At 45.0% G+C, this 21,681-nt stretch overlaps 1 long non-coding RNA gene and 1 other non-coding gene across 3 annotated transcripts in view; both read right to left on the bottom strand.

Moving 5' to 3' along the window:
• LOC128312182 (uncharacterized) overlaps positions 1-21,681 on the bottom strand; it is a 50,099-nt gene that overhangs the window by 19,877 nt on the left and 8,541 nt on the right. For both annotated transcript variants that reach the window (XR_008291136.1, XR_008291137.1), the window contains exons 3-8: positions 18,792-18,891; positions 15,402-15,542; positions 9,920-10,281; positions 6,157-8,106; positions 5,286-5,336; positions 2,737-2,867 (exon numbers count right to left, since the gene is read on the bottom strand). This is a non-coding gene — a long non-coding RNA (uncharacterized LOC128312182). The remainder of the gene's footprint in view (positions 1-2,736; positions 2,868-5,285; positions 5,337-6,156; positions 8,107-9,919; positions 10,282-15,401; positions 15,543-18,791; positions 18,892-21,681) is intronic.
• Positions 11,925-12,027, bottom strand: LOC113593712 (U6 spliceosomal RNA). Its single transcript, XR_003414020.1, has one exon. It is a non-coding gene; the product is annotated as a U6 spliceosomal RNA (small nuclear RNA).

Below are 21,681 nucleotides of genomic sequence, written 5' to 3'. Positions count from 1 at the left end.
GAAATTTCTTGAAGAATTTTCAAAGGTAGGGAATGAATGGTAAAAGAATGTGCCATGCCAAAATATGATTACAGGATTTCGGGACATGCTACTCCAAAATATGCTGCTTTGGTATAATGGTTGTTTTGAGCTGTAGGACACTTGAAAAATAGCCAGTGCAGGGAGATTGTTCTCTGAATTTCCCTTATCTGTCTAAAGACAGATCCCCGAAAAGGAATTCAACTGTCATAAATCCCCTCCCCAGGAATTTCATAAACCAGGGAAGACTGAGAAGTTACTTGGTCCTAGGGTATCCTCTGCTAGGAGGAGACTTTAGAAGTTAACACCATGCTCAGACAAACTTTGTACAAAGCATTGTATCTCCCATCCGTCTTTCCTAAAATTCATGCCCTCTCCCAGGGGCGCCAGGGTGGCTCAGTCAGTTAAGCAACCAACTCTTGATCTCAGCTCAGGTCTTGACTTCACGGTTGTGAGTTCAGGTCCCAAGTTGGGCATATACCTACTTTAAAAAACAAAACAAAACAAAAACATGGCCTCTCCCCTAGGAGGACTGCATCCCCTTCCCTTCCTTGTCCCAATTAAAATGGCATTTACTCCTGAATTCTAAGCCATCTCAGGGGCTTACTTATTTTCCCCTGGGTATCTCCTATGTATATATGAGGTATACATGTTAATAAAGTTCTGTTTGTTTTTCTCTTGTTAATCTGTCTTTTTTGTTTTTGTTTGTTTGTTTGTTTGTTTTTTAACTAGGCTCTACACCAAATGTGAGGCTTCAACTCACAACCCTGAGATTGAGTCCTATGCTCTACCAACTGAGCCAGCCAGGCACCCCTAACCTGTCTTTCATTACAGGGTTCTCAGCCAAGAATGCAGAAGGGTAGAGGGGAAATTGTTTTTCCTCCTGGAAGGTTTACAAATTTTAATTCTCTCTCTCCCACTTACCTCATTCATTCCTATCTATCAATTAATCAGTTAGTTCTCTACCCTGGATGCCAGGGATTAAGAACTGAATGAGAGACACCAAAGGTGGGGGCAAGGGTGGACAGATATATTTTTAAAAATTAAAAGAGAGAAAGAAAGAAAGAAAGAAAGACCACAAAGTGTGATAAATTCTATAAGAAAGACAAGTTTAGGGGCTATGAGAGCTCAACAGAGTAGTACATCACTCAGATGATGAAGGAGATGGGGTAAGAAGATGGTACCTACACTGTCTCTTTATGGACGAATAATTGTTAATTAGTCAATTAGTCAAGAGGAAGGATGAGGAGGGGGCAGATTGGATAAAAGAGGAAAAGAAGGAGTCAAGAACAACATCCAGATTGCTTAATAAAGCCAATTAGATCTTCAAAACAAAACAAGGAATGACACCCAGGTAGCTTGGGTGATGAGCAAATATGGTGCCAGTTGCTAAGACAGATAAGACCAGAAAAGGGACAGATATAAAAGAAAACAACTGATTAGGTCTTGGACATGCTGAGTCAGGTGCTTGTAGATATACAGGGAAAAATGACCAACACAGCACTTCCAAAGCATGTTCTAGGAACCCAAGTTCCAGGAGATATTAATATTCCAAGAAAAAGGGTAAGGGGGGTGGGTAGAGTCTGTTGAAGGTTGTATTAGTCCAGATTCCCCGGGAAACAGAGCCAGAGGCAAGAATTATATGCTGATGCCTTTTATGAAGGTGCAAACCCAAAGCCTCAAGAGTGAGCCATGCAAAAGGGAAGTGAGGCAGGGAGGGATGGGAAACAGTGCAAAATGCAGGGAAGAGCAGCTGGTGGGCCACAGACCTACACAGTTGGCTACAGTAGCAACAGTAAAGAAAAGCAAAAGGCTGGAAGTCCACCACTCAGGCAGTGTAACAGAGACTGAGAAAACATAGATTGTATCTAATACAGACTTCAAATAAGTTTAAGAAGTACTGGATATTACACGCCCCCTCTTGGAAATTTGCAACGCATTTTAACACATTAACAGTTCTAGAAGTAACTCAGCAAGGAAATAAATTTCATTTTATTTAACACAGTATTTCCCAAACTTTACTTGACCACAGAAGCTTTCTTTCATGTGCCACTCGTCTATAGAACTCAGTTCTGGTCCGCTGTGGATACCAGAATCTGGAGCAAAGGAGAGAGTACAGATTGGATAGGGAGTTGAGAAGCATATAGGTAGTGACTGAAGCCCAGAGGATGGAGGAGATCATCCAGGAAGAGTTTGGAGAATGATCCTAAGCCAGAGCCCTGGGATACACCAATATTAAGGGACAGCACAGGAAGAAGATCTCTCAAGAACAAAGGAAGAGACAGCCACAGAATTTGGATACTCAGAAAACATATTTAGATATTAAAGCAGAAAGGAATTTATAACTGAGTATAGGTGAACAGAGGACACCCTAGGACCAAGCTACTCAAAAATCTATTCTAACCATCAGACATTATCCAGGAGCTTGTTAGAAACGCAAGATCTGAGATCTCACTCCAGATCTATCCTTTACTGTATCCTCTGGTCATTCACATGAACATTAAAGTGTAAGAAGCTCTGGCTTATAGCAATGCTGGAATGGGTGGAGGTGTAGACTAAATGGAGCTTCCAGAGATACCTGTAGACCCTCAGAATCAATATGCCTCTGCCATCATGATCAGGAAAGAAGCCACCAAACTAGTGCTACAGGAAGCTCCTGAACTAGGAAGGTGGTGATCATGAAACAAGCTGGCCTCCTTCCACACCAGCAAAACTTACCTGCTGCCTCTCCCCCTCTTAGTTCCAGGATCCAGTCTCATGTAAGTTCATTTAATTGGCAGTTTCTAAACCATGTTTGGAATGCCAGCTGCAAGGAATTCTAGGAAGCAGAGCTTCCCGGCTCTAATGTACTAGAAGGAAGTGGAAAGGGATGTTGTATGTGTATGACAGGAGCTGATAGCTGTCCCCCAATATCTCTATTCTACCCTTCATCCATGGTAATAGGATCTTCAGGTTGGCACATGACTGTCCGGAATAAGGATGTCTTCCAGCCTCTCTGCAGATAGATATGACTATGTGACCAAGTTTGGACTAACAATGTAATGGAAATGTCACAAAGCAGCTCCCAGGAATCTTGGAGAGACAGCAGGAGCATACCCTTTACACTCTTCATCCCTCCCTCTAACATGCTGCTTGGAGCATGAGATGCTACCATCTTGGACTACGAGGTTGAGGGCTATATGCTGGGGTTGGCAGAGCACAGTTATGAAGAGCCAGAGTTCCTGAGAACTTCCTAAGTCAGAGCGACCATTCCTGCTCTGACGACTTACCTCTGTATACGTGAAAGACTAATCAACCACTGTTATTTTGGAATGCCCCCACAAGAACCTAATCCTAGCCAATACAGATATCAAAGGCACTGATTCTTAACATTGGCAGTTCATTGATTCCTTTCAGAATGCAATGCCCTGGACCATCCTCCCTAAAAAAAATACACTTTTGTATAACTCTTTGTATAACAATTTCAAGGACTGCTGTCCTTGAAAATGTTGTTTTTACCTGAAGACAATCTAAGGACTCGTGAACCCTTTGCTAAGAACCCCTAGAGTTGAGATTTTCAAGATGAAAAGATTATAACCAATAGGCAAAGGGCTCAGAGTAAAAGTAAGAACTGAAAAATGGTCCCTGGATTTGGTCCAGACTGTTGATGCCATTAGTTGGAGGAGTTTCAGTGGGGTAGGGTAGAGTGGGGGCAGAAACTAGACTGCAGAGTTCTGGGAGAATGATAATCAAGAAAGTGGTGGCAACAAGTATTGTTAACCATTTGGAGTCAACCAGTAGCCTGGCCCCAAAGATGGTGGTGGCTGGGAGACAATGGAGGTCATGGGCTCCCGAGAGGATTTTCCTGGCTTTCTTCTGCTTCTAGGACCAGACCAGCCAGAGTGAGGGTGATTTGGAATATCCGACACCATTCCATGTTGCACCCCATTTATCCTTCACGGCGTTGGAAATGCTGGCCCTGTCTCAGAAAGGAGGGGAAACTGGGATCCTGGGAACAGAAAACATTCCTGAGGGAATGAAGGCTAGAGGATGATTTTGGCTCAGCCAGAACAGATGTTATCAAGTCCTTCCCCTTCAGACAGTCCACACTAGGATACCTCTGGGCATCCTTCAATGAGAAGATTGTCCCCTCTGTCCCCTCTCTTCCCACCTATGGTGTTGCTGCTATAGCTGGACCCCAGACGTAAAACCAGTACATCCAATAGCCTTGACATACCTGTGGAGTTAACATCAAAGCAGACCACAGCTTATCCTCTGGAGAGAAGGAACCACATCATGTGTCCTGGTTTCTTTTCTTACCCGGAAGCTCTTTCATGCTTTTCTGCAATCAGGACTCAGACTGGCATTCCTGATGTGCCTCCATGATTTTCTCCCCTCATACCTGTCAACCCTGCTCTGAGATCCCAGGCTTTTCCTGCTCCTGTACCCAGAGCTGTTTCTCTGCACTACCCCCTGAGTACGTTTGTCACTTAGTCCTGTCTCTCCTTAACATCATCCTTTCAAATGATAGAACCACCTTCCCAATCAAAGATTTACTGTGCAAGGGTCCTCCCCAGATCCCCATGGTGGTGAAAGTGGACAAAATCTAGTCACATGTGGGAAACTGGAGACAGAAATGGCTCAGATTTCTTACTTCAGAGCCCCAGGGCACAGCACTGGCAGAGGGAGCCAATCAAAGAGGCTCTGCTCTGAGTGGCCTACCTTTTGTGGAGACACAATGTGCTCATTTATATCTGCTACCTTGGGATAAAACGAGGGTCTCCGCTGGGGCCTTATACTTGCCAGTTAGCCAAGGCGGAGCCAGGAGTCCCTCAAAGGCCTCAAGTACCCAGGGAATGAGCAAGGGTCCCAGGTCAGAGTCAGAGCAGGGTTTGCTCTCACCTCTGTGGCTCCCACTTCCCAGAACAAGTTCCAGCAGCTCTGGAACATGGCTCCCTCCAGAGAAGAGACTAGGCTTACAAAGTGGAAATTGTCCAATAAAATGTGTAAACATCCCACCTGTACCCCTCCCACTTCCCACCCCCTGGGGCCCCATGGTTTGAAAACAAAGCTTAGCCACTGAAAGCTTTTATGTAGATAAGAGCTGAGCCAAGCAGCCTGGTTCCTTTGGGCAGCCTCTTCCTCCTTCCCTGTCTAGCATTTCCTGGGTGAGAAGGAGAACTCAGTGAAAGGAGTAAGCTTTCCCAGAATTTTAGCAAGGTACTTAGAAAGAAATACGGGCTCTGGCCTCTGAAAAGCCTGGATCCCGATCAATCCCTGCCACTTACCTGCTGTGTGACTTTCCCTTAACTTTTCTGAGCTTCCATTTATTTTCTCAACTGTAAAATAAGGATTAGAATTCCTCTTATATAAGGTTGTAAGAATCCAATGAAATACTATATGTGTAGTTCCTGGCTTTTTTTAATTGGCACGAACCTGTTTGGAGATAGAGCCTCTAAATAACTTTCCTTTTCTCTCTGCTCTCAGCTTGCCTTCCTCCCCTCTCATCATTTCTCTTCCCAGCACCTGGAAAGCTCTCCTAGGTCCCTATTATTCAAAGGTCCAGGGCAAAACAGCCTCACCTATGAGAGCTTGTTAGAAATGCAGACTCTCAGCTGCCCCAGACCCTCTGAGTCTGAATCTGCATTTGAATAAGATACCTAAATTTTTCTCTGTGCATATTACAGTTTGAGAAGCACTTGCCCTGGGTCACGCCTTGCTTCTTTTCCATACCAAATAGCACTGGATTTCAACAATTCACACCAGTTAACAGCAGTAGTTTCCTCCAGCAAATTGCATACCACATACTAAAACTTCTCCATTGGACACTTGAGTAACAACAAATCATAATATTAATAAAATGATGGTAGCAAAATTTAATATGTATGGAATGCTTTGGTATTTACACTACCCTTTCATACCCACATAATCTCATCCGATTCAATAATATGAGATAGTTATCTTCAATCAGAGGGTGTTTGAGTGAGTGAATGAATACATGATTGAATGAATGACTTGGGGACTATTTAGAGAAAAGAAACTGAGTTATGAGAGGGCCTTTAGGGTTTCATCAATGAGGAATTTTGTTCAGCCGCTAGTAAGAGCAATTCAAAACAACAGTTTGGGCCTAAATGAGATTGGGGATTATTTTCCTCTTACATGATAAACTGTCTCCAGGCAGGCCAGGCTGGTGTGGGGACTCTACAAGTTTCAAAAACTGGAATCCTGCCTTCTGCTCTGTCATTCTTAGCACACAACTTCAACTCGGAGATGAAAATGACTGCTGGAGCTCCAACCATCAAGTCCTGGTCCCAGGGACAAATAAGCAAGAACAGGGGGAAAGGACAAAGAGGTGCTTGCTAGCTAAATTAACCCCTTTAAACAGCTTTCTAAAAACCTTATCCAATCACTTCCAGTGACCTCTCCTTAGCCATCCCCCTCTACAAGTAAGGTTGGGAAATGTGGTTTTATTAGCCAGCCACTTTGCTGCCCCTAACATAGTAATAAGGAAGGTGAGGAGAGCGGCTATTAGGATGAAATCTAGCTTTCTCTACCAAAATGGGAATCAATGAGAGGGGGCATTTTGTGTTTCTCCCTTTGTAATCGCTCAATAAGGAATAGAAGAATCTGAAAAAGACAAGGCGGTTGCTTCTGGGCAAAAGGAAAGAGTTTTCTTACCAGTGTATTAGCAGAGGGCCCAAAGTAGGGGTAGATGAGAAACCAGGACGCTTAACTGAAATGTTGCTTTCTTTGTAGAGGATGCTGGCTTCATGGTATATTATTCATGCTCTTCTTCCAGACTGGGATGCTCTCCCTCCTTTACATCATAATTCCTAACTCGTTCCAGTCAACTCCTGCGCATTCCTTTAGTTCTCACCTTGTACGCTCTCATAATCTTGTTGTATGCTCTCAGAAACCCGGAGTTTACCTGTATAGTATGTGTTCCAGGTCTGCCCTGCCCTAACCTCTTTTCCCACCTCCAAGTATAAGGTCCCTGAGGGTAGATACTATGTCTATACTATTGATCATTGGATTTCCAACACCTTCATGGTAACCAAGCATGGAGGTGGCACAAGAAGGATGCACTTGAATGAATGAATTATCTGGTAAGAAAGTTCACATTATTCCTTAGCTTTTTTGGATTATAAATAACAAAAATCCACCTGCATTATCAAGAAGGGGAAACTTAATTATAACGATACAGGGGCATGCCACAGAGACAAAGGACTAGATTAGAGCCTAACCTCAGGAATGAAATACTATATGCCATGGAGCAGAATCAGAAACTCAGATGCCACTGGGAATCTCCTCATGTTTCATTCTCTCATTAGATCAGTTTCTCCTGCTTGTTACTTTCACACAGGGGAGAAAATATGGCTGTCAAAAGAACTTAAGAGTTACATGTTATCGGACCAATCAGCTGGAGAGAAGTTAACATAGCTCTTCTTCTCTCATCTCTATCCCTGGTTGGAAAAACCAGAAATATTATTGTTCTGGTATGGGTTAAGTACCTGACCCTAGACCAATCAAGTGACCAGGGACTAGGGTCATATTGTAGAAACATGGCATTTCCCACTGCAACCTTGTAGTTTGGGTATGGGAGAGTTGATTCCTGGAAGAGAGGTTTTGGGAAGACCAAACAGTAGATGTCCATTGGAGCGAGCATTGGCTCCCCACACACCAGCCCCAGTTCCTCAGCCACAACTCCAGCATCTCCTTGGATTAATGCCTGGATCTCTGAGGCCTCGGTAGGTCTTCATGGCCATTGTGAGAGTTCTCTGGTAGATTCTAGCATCTGGCTTCCAAAACTTTATTCATTCCCCAAAACCCCTCTTCCCCAACAATACCAATGTGCAGACATACCACTGAAACTTGAGCTTCACAGAGAAGGCCTCCTCAATGACCAGGAGAATCTGCTGGGCTTTCCTGGCTGCAGAAGGTGGAAAGTGGAGTCTGGAGAGCTGTTGGGCAAAGTCAGATAGGAGATGGGAGCAGCTCTCTCTAGGATTTCTTCCAACCAGCACTCTACTTCTCCTCTTACATCTGGCTATCATTCAGCTATGAGGGATGAGCTTCCAAAACCATCTGACAAATGAAGAAACTGAGGCCCTAAAAAGGGACAGGATATGAAGGTGATCATTTGGCAGATCAATAGCAAAGATAACACTTGAATTTAAGTCTCTCTTCTTTATGCTTTTAATATAGGGACTGGAAGAGCTTGACAACACTTCTGCAGAGACAATGCTATGCTCACTAGATGTAGATTACATTTCCCAGGCCCCTTGGCATCTAGATATGGACCATATGACTGAGTTCAGCCAATAGAAGGAAGGTAGAAGAAAAGCATGCCATTTCCACATTTGCCCATAAAATATCCCAGGTAATCTTCCACACCCTCTCTCCTATCTCTATAAGGCTGGAAACAAAAGGCTCTGAGATGGGAGCTTCCTCATGGAAGAAGGCCAAATCTCTGATTTCACTGCCTGGAGAAGAGCTGCCCAGGAGTCACCCTACCAAGAAGATCTGAATTGGATTTTACAGGTGCAATAAATAAATCCTTACTGTGTGAAGTCACTGAGATTTTGAACTTGTATATTGTTATATGTAGCATACCATTCCCAGACTGGCACATCTTTGATGGAACCCCTCCTTATTATGAGTTACATTTGACCTCTTCCAGCACTGTCTCTGCCCTTTGACCCTGACAAAGACCCAAAATACAAAGGGGGCAGTACAGCTTTGTGACTAGGAACACAGGCCTTGTTATGCCCAGAATTCGTGGTCCCCAAAGACCACTAGGGAGCCGAGTCTGATGCAAAAGCAAAGAGCCTTTATTCGAGCTAGCTCGAGCTCAATCCCCTACCTGCACCGACGCAGCAGTGAGATACCAGGGAAAGAGAGCGAGTTTCAAAAGGACAAAGGTTTTATTGGGGCCTGGGGGCAGTTGGTGAGGTAATGGCTATGGCCTCAGCCGATTGGCTGGGGAAGGGTCCTGGGGAAGGGTCGAGTCCTGTTAGGCAGGTGAGGGGGGTGGTTACTCAAGGGGAGGAGGTGTGGTCAAGGTGAAGGACACAGAACAAGATGGAGTCGGCTGGCGTAGGCCCGCCCTTTCAGCCTTAAATCCAGTCATATCTGAGTCTGAAACCCCCACACCCCCCCCCCAAAGACCCAAGCAGGTTTCTTTGTCTCTTTGAGCCTATTTCCACATGTGTAAAGTAGAGACAGTTTCTACTTAAAATGTGGTTGTAGGGTTTAAAAAAATATTATATAACCAGTGGTTCTCCATCGAATGATGTCACTCTGGGAGGGAGAGAGGGAGGGGGTTGGGAGGGAGGAGGGAGCTGGAAATTGTAAGGTCATGTTTGGTTGTAACAATGACTGTGGAACCCTTCTAACTAAAGATGCTAGATGTCCTGTGATGCTTAGGACACTCCTCCACAGTAACAAGCTGTTACTCGTCCGCCAAGCTTTCATATGGTCCGTTGGACATTCATTTATCTGACGTTACAATAACGTAAGCCTAGAACTAAACGCTGTTTTACAAAGAACCACAAAGTATTTTTGCATGGTTTTAATGTCAGTTGAGTGTTCCAGGAATGTGTTTGCCCTGTGTCACTGTCAGCACTTTGACAAGAATCAGCACCCTCACGGGAGGATAATTCAGGGAGGGGTTAATTTGGAAAATGACAAATTACAAAGTTGTGGACAGGTGTGGGGAAGCCAGACAGGACAGGGCAGGCACCCAGGTCCAGCAGCAGCACAGCTGTCACCACCGCTATATATCCAAGGGGGAGGTGGGGGGCGGGGCGAGATTACTGGAACCTGACAGGGAAGAAGTGTTGCTGACAGTATTAGATTCCCAGGCTGCCACAACAAATCACCACGACCTTGGTGGCTCAAAGCAACAAAAATTTATTCTCACCATTCTCAAGGTCAAAAGTCTGAAATCAAGGCAACATCAAGGCCACAGTGCCTCTGAAGACCCCACGGGAGAATCCTTCCTGGCCTCTTCCAGCTTCTGGGGGCTCCCAGTGTTCCTTGGTTGTCTGCATCACTTCAGTCTCTGCTTCCATCTTTAAATGGCCATCTCTTCTCTGTGTCTTCTCTTCTGTGTCTTCTGAAGACACTTGTCTTTGAATTTAGGGTCCATCCAGATGATCTAGGGCAATCACATCTCAAGAGTCTTAATTACATCTGCACAGATCCTTTCTCCAAATAAGGTTACATGCACAGGTTCCAGAAGTTAGAACGTGGACATTGGCGAGGCCACTTTTAGGCAACAGGCTTGAGCAATGGAAAAAGGTAAGGTAAAAGGGCCCACAGTGACCACCGGGCTGAAAGCAAACAGGCCCAGTAGGCAACCCACTTCAAAACATCCAGGGGCCCTAGCTGACCAATGGGCTACTTACACACAGGCACAAGTATCAAAAGGGGACAATTCTGTATGTTTGCATACCTCCTCACCTTCCCCCTTAACTACAGCCCCGTACCACAGCCTCCTTGCTGTCCTGCCTGCTGCTTCCTTTGCAACTTATTCAATAGACTTCTTTCTCCTTTGTTCTGCCTTGGGTGAATTCTTCCACCGCCTGTGCTGCTGGCCTCCACCATATCAGGTTGCCCCACAGACAGCTTTTGGGGGCCCTCATTCAACCCTCTGTAGCCACCCTGAGAACAGCAGTGACTTTAAGATGGAGGTATAGATAGGAGGTAGGCAGAAAAATAAAAACCCCAATCTCCTTCCCCTCCCTCATTCCATCTCCTGTCTTTCATTGGCCAAACCCAACAAGAAATCAGAGGCCAAGAGTGTGGTGGTTGTGTCAGGCTCCCAGGGCCAACAGCAGGATAGAGAAGTGGGGGAGAATGGATCTGGAGGGGCAAACAAAAGACAGGGGAGCACTGTGTCAACCAAGGGAAGATTGGATTCTGTTTTATTTGGAACTTTAGCAGGGAAGTTCACCATTGCAGAAATCATGATTGAATGGCAACAGTGCTGGTGGTTGCTGTTAGAGCCAATAATGTAACATAGGTATAACAGCCTGTGTTTGTAGTTGTTGCCCATTTACAGGGGATAGCTGCTTCATATCTGCCAGAGGGGTCTGTCCAAGCATTTCCATATTGAACATTTCACAAACTATTTTTAATGTTTATTTATTTTTGAGAGAGAGAGCACAAGTGGAAGAGGAGCAGAGAGAGAGGATAACAGAGGATCTGAAGCCGGTTCTGTGCTGACAGCAGCAAGCCCCATGTGGGGCTCGCCCTCGCGAACTGGGAGATCATGACATGAGTCAAAGTCAGATACTTAACTGACTAAGCCACCCAGGTGCCCCTCACAAATCTTTTTTTAAGTCTGTTTATTTATTTATAATGTTTATTTCTTTTTTTATTTTTAAAAAATTTTTTAAAGGTTTATTCATTTTTCAGAGACAGACAGAGCATGAGTGGGGGAGGGGCAGAGAGAGAGGGAGACACAGAATCTGAAACAGGCTCCAGGCTCTGAGCTGTCAGCACAGAGCCTGACTCAGGCCTGAACTCAAGGACGGCGAGATCATGTCCTGAGCTGAAGTCAGACGCTTAACCGACTGAGCCACCAGGCACCCCATATAATGTTTATTTCTTTATTTTGGGAGAGAGGGGCAGGGAGGGAGGGGCAAAGAGAGAGAGAGAGAGGCAGAGAAAGAGAGAGAATCCCAAGCAGGCTGTGCACTGTCAGTGCAGATCCTGACATACGGCTGGAACTCACACACGGTGAGATCATGACCTGAGCTGAAATCAAGAGTCGGACGCTTAACTGACTGAGCCACCCAGGAGCTCCAAAAGTTTATTTATTTTGAGAAGGAGAAGGCCAAGAGAGAGAGAGACAGAGAGAGAGACAGACAGACAGACAGAGAGACAGAGAGACAGAGAGAGGGAGAGAGGGAACCCTAAGCAGGCTACGTGCTATCATCACAAATTTGCATGTTGTTCTTGCACAGGGGCCATGCTAATCTTCTCTGTATTGTTCCAATTTTAGTATATGTGCTGCCCAAGCAAGCAAAAAATATATATTCTTGTATTCTAAACACCTTTTATTTCCGCCTTTAAATTATGAGGCATTTTTTAGTTTAATATTATGAAACTGTGATGAAGGTTGGTTATGAATGCTAAAAATGACATTGAAAAATATTATTGGGTTGCATAAAGTTGAGAGTTACAAGGTGTAGGTGACTCATAGTGCCAACACACTAAGAGATGGATACATAGGACCTATTGTCATTAGGGCTGTTATCACACTTCATCACTTCCAAGCACAATTGGATTGAGGACCCTGGAGACCAGGCCTGCTGTGAGTCACTAGGGGAGGAGAGGGCCTACAGCCAGTTCCCCTGGAGGTGGTATGACGTGAGGCTGGGTCCCGAGAAGCCCCGGCTCTGACACCACTGTTCCCTCCCCCAGAGCAAGATGTCTCCAGAGGAAGAGACTCTCTTGAGCCCTGGAACCCCCAGATAAGCTCCTAGAGCACACCAGCATCCCAGGCTTTCCAACAAAGCCAGGAGCGGTGAGGGAGGCAGCTAGGCCAGGCTCCAAAGCTGCAAACCAGACACGCCTCCCCCCCCCTCCCCCCCCCCCCTCCCGGCCAAGCTTACGTCAGTGGGCTGGCCAGGTGGGGGAGGGGTGGAGTTGGCCCCGGAGCCAGGCGGTCTCACCCCCAGGGGAAGGGAGGAGTTGAGAGCAGAGGGAGGAGGGGAAGGAGGGAAAGAAGAGAAAGGCGGGAAGAGGTGGGAAGTGAGTTCAGGGAAGTCTGACTCAGGCCAGTCTTGACAGCTGTAGAAGGGGAGGGAGATGGGGAATGTGTTACCTCCTCGCTCCAAACTGGGCTTTCAAGACCCCTGCCTACATCGCCATCCTCATCTCATGCTATCCCCAGCCATGCAGAACTACTTATAGGTCTCTTCAAAGGCCTATAAGGGCTAATCCACGCCTTTGGTTATACACCAGGCTAATCCACCTGAATTGCCTTTTCCTGGCTCATCTAGCTCAAGGCTTGCTTGAAAACATCACTTTCTCCATGAAGTATTCTCCAATCCAGACACAATTACTCTGGTCTGCACTGAAATCTATAGATGTCTAAAGTAGACTAGAATTGTCATTTATTAATTTAGTACAATGTTCATAAGCTTTAGTGTGCATCAAAATCACCCACGAAGATTTTTAAAATGTGGATTGCTGATTGCAGAGTTTCTGATTCTAATTCTGGTCTGGGGTGTTGTGGGAGGAGGTAATTGAGAAGACATGACTGCTGGTTGACCCTCAAGGAGGTCCTGGGCAGCAGGAGGCTCATCACCCCCTCCCCTGTCCTTGGAAGGTATGCTCTGCCTACTGTTCCCACAGCGGGAGCTGTTCCAAGGATGAAGTTTTGAAAGAGTAAGGTGTTGAGATCACCTGGACTGAAGACAAGGCTGAACCCAGGTTATGCCTCTGTATGAACTTTTTTTTTTTAATTTTTTTTCAACGTTTTTATTTATTTTTGGGACAGAGAGAGACAGAGCATGAACGGGGGAGGGGCAGAGAGAGGGAGACACAGAATCGGAAACAGGCTCCAGGCTCTGAGCCATCAGCCCAGAGCCTGACGTGGGCCTCGAACTCCCGGACCACGAGATCGTGACCTGGCTGAAGTCAGACGCTTAACCAACTGCGCCACCCAGGCGCCCCTGTATGAACTTTTAAGATTAGGCGGGTGGGTGCAGATATGTATTTCTCTTGTGGCCCTAAAAGCCAAGACTCCTAAGTAAGTTCCCTTGCTTATTAAACCTGCCTCCAAACAATCTGGAGTGATCTGCTTGTTTCTTTGGCCTCTCTGCCCCCTGTGTATGGGGCCAGTTTATGAACCAACAGGTGGGGTCAAGAATTTTCATTTCCAGGGGTACCTGAGTGGCTCAATCTGCTAAGTGACCAACTTTGGCTCAGGTCACGATCTCACAGTTTCTGGGTTCGAGCCCCACATCGGGCTCTGTGCTGACAGCTCAGAGCCTGGAGCCTGCTTCAGATTCTGTGTCTCCCTCTCTCTCTGCCCCTCCCCAACTTGTGCTCTGTCTCTCTCTCTCTCAAGAATAAATAAACATTAAAAAAAATTTTTTTAAGAATTTTCATTTCCAGTAAGTGATGCTGCTGGTCCAAGGATCATACTTTGATAACCACTGGTTTGGTACAAGAAATGATGCTTCGTGGGCATGATCAGCACTTATTTATTAATTCATTCAGTGAATGTCTACTGCAGGCTTGCTGTATGCCATACATAGACCACTTGTTGCATAGTCAATAATAACCAAAGCAGAGGTAGAACCTACCCCCATGGAGCTTCTGATATTAAGCAAATAAGCATACTGTTAACTATACACTAACAAGTTGTGATAAATGCTCCAAAGGAAAAGAAAAAGAATATTATAAAAAATAATAATAACAAGAACCTGTTTCAGACTGGGTGGTCAGGTAAGGCCTTTTGGGTGACAGAGACATTTATACAGGCATCCTTTAGACCAACTCCTACAGGATACACTTACTGCTCTGTATGGTTATCTATTCGTAAGTTGTTCAGCTAACCGCTAGACTGTGTGCACCTTGAAAGCTAGAATCTTGTGTTATTAATATTTGGGCCTTCAGCATGCAACAGAGAATAGAGCCTTGGTAAATAGTGGAAAAATGGATGGAAAGGTGGAAGGATCACTGGAAGGATGAATAAATGGATGAATAAAATGTCAGATGTATGTATATATGCATACATGGATGGATGGATGGATGATAAATGAATGGGTGACTGTCTCCGGCAGCAACATGGAGCACCAGAATTCCTGGTGGTATCAGTAAGACAGGAGTGGAAACTAACAGAAATTTAGCTGATTCCTTTGCTGTTTTTCCAAACTCTGTCTATCATTTAAGTGACCACCAATGGCCCCTCTTCCCCAAAGCTCCCTTGATTACCATTGTTAAGCCCCACTCCCCACAAGAAGGAGTTACTGTCACCTCTTGCATTCCCACACATGCCACACTGACTTCAACACACACAACTGCCTAACACTTGCCATCTGCTCACCACCTGCATGCAGTTTCTCAGGGCAAGCCATATTCTCTGTGTCAGTTTTAGAAGCCAAAAGGAGAAGGAGAGGGAAAAAAAAGAAAGTTTTTCCCTTACGGAGCCAAAGAAGGCATAGAGCTCAGAGGGGGGTAAGGAGATTCTGGCTCTGATAATTTATCACATGACTTCAAAATAGCACTTTCAAAGACACATTTCCTCTAGATATGTCTTAGGCTGCTAAGAGGAGCATAGTTCATTTAAAGACTCAATTTGAGTCAAATAAGGAGAAGAAAAAGACCCAGGGTCACTCTGGGGTATTTAAAAATGGGGAGTGAAAAGAAAACTATATACAGACCAGTTCTTTCCCTTTGAAGACTCTCCACCCAGGATTGAAACTCGATCTGCTTTGCAGGCTTCAGACTTCCATACACTTGTTTCCATTCTCATCGAAGCTCTTGGCCACTCAAGCCCAATCCTACACCAAAGACATTTGAATCTAGAAGGGAATTTCCAAAGGAGTTAGAGGTAGGAGAAGCACTCCCTTCCATTCAAAAGAGGACAGAATGAAGAATCTGGGACATGAAATTCCCCAGAGACTGAAACACAATTCATCTCTATTGTGAAGGATCTCAACAGATGACTCTCAGAAGAGGGCAAGAGGACTAAATACCTTTTGTGCACATGAATAGCTAACATCAATATTAACTAAAGAAATGTAGAGAAAGCAAGATTTCATATGTATACGTGCATGCGCGCGCGCGCACACACACACACACACACACACACACACACATTTCAAACCATAATGTTCTGTGTGAGTCAGGATGTCCTGAAATGGTCCCAAGTGGAACTGTAATTGGTACATTTCTGAAATCATAGGGCAGTAGTTCTCAAGTGCAAATAAAATGCTTCCCCTCCCCCAAAAAGGAGAATGTGAATTAACATCAATTTATCTCCAATTCTGATCATCTAGCCTAATGGAACCATTTGAAATGTAAAAACAAAACAGCAGCAAAAAAGAACACAAATCACAGATACTAATCACAAAGACATTCATCTTTGTGTTATATTTAACAGTGAAAGACTGAAAAATGCCTGTAAGTCCAGCAACTATAGAATGGTTGTTGGTTAGACATTTATAGAATATTATTTATCCATGCCTAATTATGTGTTCTGCAGAGTTCTTCCTTGGGGGATGTGCTGGCAGCAATAATTGTCTGGGGTGCAAGCTGCAGGTCCTTTAGGAGAACACCCTGGTTGAGTCTCTGAAGTCCAAAACCTGGTTCTCAGCTTCTCAAGATCAGAAACTGGCTTTTCTTAGTGCACCAGCTAAGAACAGAGTCTTGGTGACAAATTTTCACTGATACCACTCAAGGCTTCAATAGCCATCAAAGGTCAATCTCACAGTAGATGACATGCCTTTCCAAACAGCAGAATATGTGTATCCACTGCCCAAAAATCTGTCCCTCGCCTGATAATGGGGTAAATGGTAAGAAAAATCAGATTTCTTGGTGAGCTGCATGTTTGAATAAAAGAAAATGTGTAGTTCTGAGGAGTATTTTCCAAGTAATGGTGAGGTTTGATGAAATGTCCCTGATCTATAGGACAGACAATTTCTCTAGTGACTCTTTCTTTAGTGCTCTCTTCCTGGGAGAGCAGAGGCTGCTTGGTGACCAGTTTGCTTTCCGGCCCCTGCCTTTTCATGCTCACTGCTTCTCTTTATAGTAATGTGGTTCCATTCTTAGCACAGGTGACTGATAAATCCAGGGTGGCACCAGCTCAACCAATCAAAGTCCCTTCTCTGGGCATACAGACTTGTGATTGTGCTAATTATCAATCTGTTGCCTCTCAGATCCAAATTCAGTCTTCATTGTCTGCCCTGAAAAAATACAGTACACCATCTCAAAATGTTTTCTTTGCTAGGTGACTGATGTAAAGCTTTGTCAGTAGAGGGGATGGGAGAGACATTGTGGGAGGAATTTTCTTTTCCTGATTTGGGTGTGCTCTGTTCTGCAACACCGCCCCCCCCCCCCCAGGGGCATGTGGCACCTGACTCCTACAACATGGACAACTTCTCCAGTACCCAGCTCCTGCAATGCAAGTGACTTCTCTAGCATCAAGTTCCTGTGGGACAGATGGTTTCTTTAGCATCCAGCTCCAGCAGTTTAGGGTGGCCAGCACCCTCCAAAGGGTTCAGCTTATAGTTCAGCTAACAGGAGGCACTGGGAAGAGATCTGAGTGCAGGTAGAGACATGTCAGAGTGATTGCTCCCCTGGTTCCCTCTCAACCAGACCACAGGGAGGCAATAGCTGCGTTCCTCCACCTAAATTCCTGTTGGACTGTCTCTCCTTCACGGGTACAGTTTTGGCTGTTGCTCCTTCAGGACTAGGGGTGGCAATAGGCAATGCCCTCCCACATCTCTAGTCCTGAGTACTTTGTCATTTACTTGTCACGGTAGCCCTGCTGGCACCTTTGTAAATAGTCCCTTCATTAAACTCCTCAGTGACACATGGAGTAAACCATCTGCTTTCTGCTGAGACCTTGGGGGGCTCAGCATCCATGAGAAGGAGGGGAAAGCAGGGATTAGAATTTGTTACAGAAAGCTTGCAAAGAGAAAGACTGAGGTTTCTGACATGCAAAAGGGGATCATGTAGTAAGATAAAAGCCATAAATGCTTTTTAAACTATTTCTTAGATTATTCTGTAGTTAGACCCATGGTTCATTTTCCCTATTATAAGTGGGTGGGAAGTTGTACAGGAAGCTAGCTTAGCTAAAGAATCAAGAAATCACAGTTCTTCTGCACATTCACAGTTGAAGTGTGATATAAATCTGTCACCACTATAGGGACATGGTTAATTAAATGATAGAAGGATAGATGGAATATTAATGGTGATTACAGCAAATTTTAATAAGAGCTTACAATGTACTACCAAGTGAAAAAGTAAAGCATGAAAATTAGTTATTTTGATCTCAACTATGTTAAATACATACACATATATGCATAGAAAAAAAAAAACTTGTAAGGAATTCACCAAAATGTACAAACAGGTTGCCTTTAGGTAGTGGGATTGGAGGTGGTATTTCTTTTTTCCTTTATATTTTTCTTTATTTTTCAATTTTTCTGCAATGAGTACAAATTACTCTTGTAGCTAGAGTTTTGTTTTTTTTTTAAGAGAACACATACATCATGTTCTGCTCACACTATCAGAAACAAATCAGACTGACCCTGGCAAGTCCCAGCCAAGGAATTTGCCTCCAGATATGCATTGGCCTGATTAGTGCCAGGAACCTCAGCAAACAACTCTCTGAGTTAACTCTTTCTTCAGAAAAGAGTAGGAGGTGGTGAGACAGGGACCCTTCTGATGAGGTCAACCTGTAGGAATGAGATTGCTACCATGGATCCCATTGTCCTAAGCACCTGCCATGGAAATGTGGGGAGTTCTTACTCTTCCAGTCAGGGTTAGGTTGGGCCACCTGTAGTGGGCTGCTGAGAAACAAGCTGAATCAGAACTAGCCCTGTCCTTGAGGAACAAACATGGGACTCTGCCACCAGTGACATGCACAGGGTATGAATGGTGTCTTTGGAGTATGGAAAACATAAGTCCAGCTTACTCAGGACTGAACAGAGACGTGTAAGTTGATGTCCCTTTTCCCACCCAAGTGAATGTGGGCCTGCCTTTAGGCCTTCGCGTGGGCCTTTCTTTCTACTTGAAATCCCATGTCTATCAGATTCCTGCTGACTTACCTTTGAGTGTCTAGGTAGAATCCTAAGAGTTCATCTTGGTGGAGCCAGGCATTGGCTGCTCTGTGCTGGCCCTTTGGAGGCAGCAGACAGGCGCCCCCTGCTGGAGGATGCGCCACACATTAGACCTGGAGTCAGGGGCAGAGAAGTATGCTGAAAGCCTGTGTTGGTATTTCAATATTTTGTTTTGTTTTGTTGTTGTAGGGGAGGAGAAATAATGTTCTCTCTACCCTTCTGAGTTCTTAGCTGAGACCCTTGTAATAAAAGACAGATTAACGAGGGAAAAAAAATACAGAAGTTTATTAACATGTATACTTCATGTATACATGGGAGATACTCAGGAGAAGAGGAGGTCCCTGAGGTGGTTTAGAATTCAGAGTGAAATACCAACTGAATAGGGAAAGGGAAGTGGGGATACAGGCCTCTTAGAGAAGATAAAATGATTTTTAGGAAAGATTAGTGGACCTTCAGAATAGATGGCAGGTATAATAATTTGAGATAAAGTTTGTCTTCTGGGTATGGTATTGACTTCTGGCCTCCTTTCCTGTAATGAGACAATTTTCCCCGGTTGATGACACCTTTAGGGAGGGGATCTATGATAAATGAGCTCCTTTTGAAGGATCTATCTTTATTTATTGTTATTTTTTTAAGTTTATTTATTTTTGAGACAGAGAGAGAGAGAGCACGAGCAGGGGAGGGGCAGAGAGAAGGAGAAAAAGAATCCCAAACAAGCTCCGCACTGTCAGCACAGAGCCCGACGTGGGGCTTGAAGTCACAAATTGTGAGATCATGACCTGAGCTGAAATCAAGAGTCAGATGCTTAGCTGGCTCAGCTACCCAGGTGCCCCGGGAGAATCTATCTTTAGGCAGGTAAGAAGAACTTAGAGAAAACCTCTCTCTGCATCGGTTGCTTTTCAAGGGCCTACACTCAACATAATCAATACACAGAAGTGGCATCTTCTGAGATGGCATGGTCCGCCACCCTTCATGGTGGTTACTGAGGTTGTGGTTTTCAGTTTCCCTCCTCTTGGTGACCCCCCACCCAGGCTAGCCACGGTCCCCCCATCAGAAGCCAAGCCAGTGGAGAGAGCATTCCGCAAGGTCCTCACCCTACTCTGCCTGCAGATCTCATGCCGCCAGTGCCCAGGGCCAGGCCCAGACAAGGGCACGACCTGTTAAGAGGAGAAGAGAATCAAAAGAAAAAAGGGGGGAGGGGAGGGGTGTGCCCGCCTGGGTGGCTCAGTTGGTTAAACATCTGACTTAATTTCGGCTCAGGTCATAATCTCACGGTTTGTGAGTTCGAGCCCCACAGTGGGCTCTGTGCTGGCAGTGCATGAGACTGCTTGGTATTCTGTCTCCCTCTCTCTGTCCCTCCCCCACTTGCTCTCTCTATATAGCTCTCTCAAAATAAATAAAAATAAACTTTTAAAAAAGCCGGGGAGTGGAGGGTGGATGAGAACCTAAACCTGGACTTGTTCAGCTTCCTGGTGCACTCACTCGGAACATCTTTGCTTCCTGATGGGTCAGGCTGCCATAAATCCTCACTGTACCTCCTCCATCTACCAGTGTTGGGGATCAAGAGGAAAAAGCTAAAAGCTCTCCATACAGAGCCCTGAGGACTGGGTTGTGCAGCTGGCTATTTGCCTAGTCCAGAGCAGAGATGGTGTCTCTGGGAAATGCCCCTTCCCCCTCTGAACCCTGCTCATTCCCTTCTTTCCAACCGTAGCCATTAAGTCTACCCAGCCGTGGGAGACATCTAAGCAGGAAGGACCACAGGCACGGCCTCATTATCTGTTCTTGCTCCCTGATGACGTACATAACTGCAGCTTAACCTACTGAATCAGTCATTGCTAGGTGAGGACAAGGAGAAAAGAGAGGACAGTTGTTGGATGTACCAGTCTTCCCTTCCTAGTCCGTCTGTCTGGCCTGGCCTGGAGACTGCTATGTCAGCCTTTGGCCAAGAAATCACTCAGTATAATACATTTGGGTTCTGTTTGCATTCTTATCAGAACATGTGCTCATTTTAAGGCCGTGCTTCTCAAACAGTAAAGTATAAAAGTAAAGTACCTGGGGGTCTTGGTAAAGCCCAAGTTCTGACTTGGTAACTCTAAGGTGAAGCCTAAGATTCTGTCTTTCTAACCAGCTCCTAACATTGTGAGGATGTAAGGGACCCAGTCTTGTATTCTAGGTTTAGTAAGGTATTATTTGTTCTGTGAAGATTATCAGAACTCCAGTGTCAGAATTAATCACTGGGTTTCATCTTCTCCCCAACATCTGACTCAAACCTTAACATATCTTTTCTTTTTTTTTTTTAATTTTTTTTTTAACATTTATTTATTTTTGAGACAGAGAGAGACACAGCATGAGCAGGGGAGGGTCAGAGAGAGAGGGAGACACAGAGTCCGAAACAGGCTCCAGGCTCTGAGCTGTCAGCCCAGAGCCCGATACGGGGCTCGAACTCACAGACCGCAAGATCATGACCTGAGCTGAAGTCGGACGCCCAACCGACTGAGCCACCCAGGCGCCCCCCCCCTTTTTTTTTTAACATTTATTTATTTTTGAGAGAGAGAGCACGAGCAGGGGAGGGGCAGAGAAAGAGGGAGACAGATGATCCGAAGCGGGCTCCATGCAGACAGCAGTGAGCTGATTAGAACTCACGAACCATGAAATCGGTCATTCAACCAACTGAGTCACCCAGGCACCCCGACATATCTTCTGACTGACTCATCTGTCCCCTTGCTAGCCTGGTGATTGCTAGCACAAGTAATCTTTGCAGCCCTAACACCTCGCATAGTGGATACCCAACAGTTTTCAATAAATGAATGAACACATTAATGGCTTTTGAAGGCAACTTATAAAAGATGTAGGTTGTTAATAGCTAGGACAACATTTC

Source organism: Acinonyx jubatus, chromosome D4 (genome assembly GCF_027475565.1).
Source record: "Acinonyx jubatus isolate Ajub_Pintada_27869175 chromosome D4, VMU_Ajub_asm_v1.0, whole genome shotgun sequence".
Classification (NCBI taxonomy): Eukaryota; Metazoa; Chordata; class Mammalia; order Carnivora; family Felidae; genus Acinonyx; species Acinonyx jubatus.
Note: the sequence above shows the minus strand (reverse complement) of the source record. Positions and strands in the feature narration are given on the sequence as shown.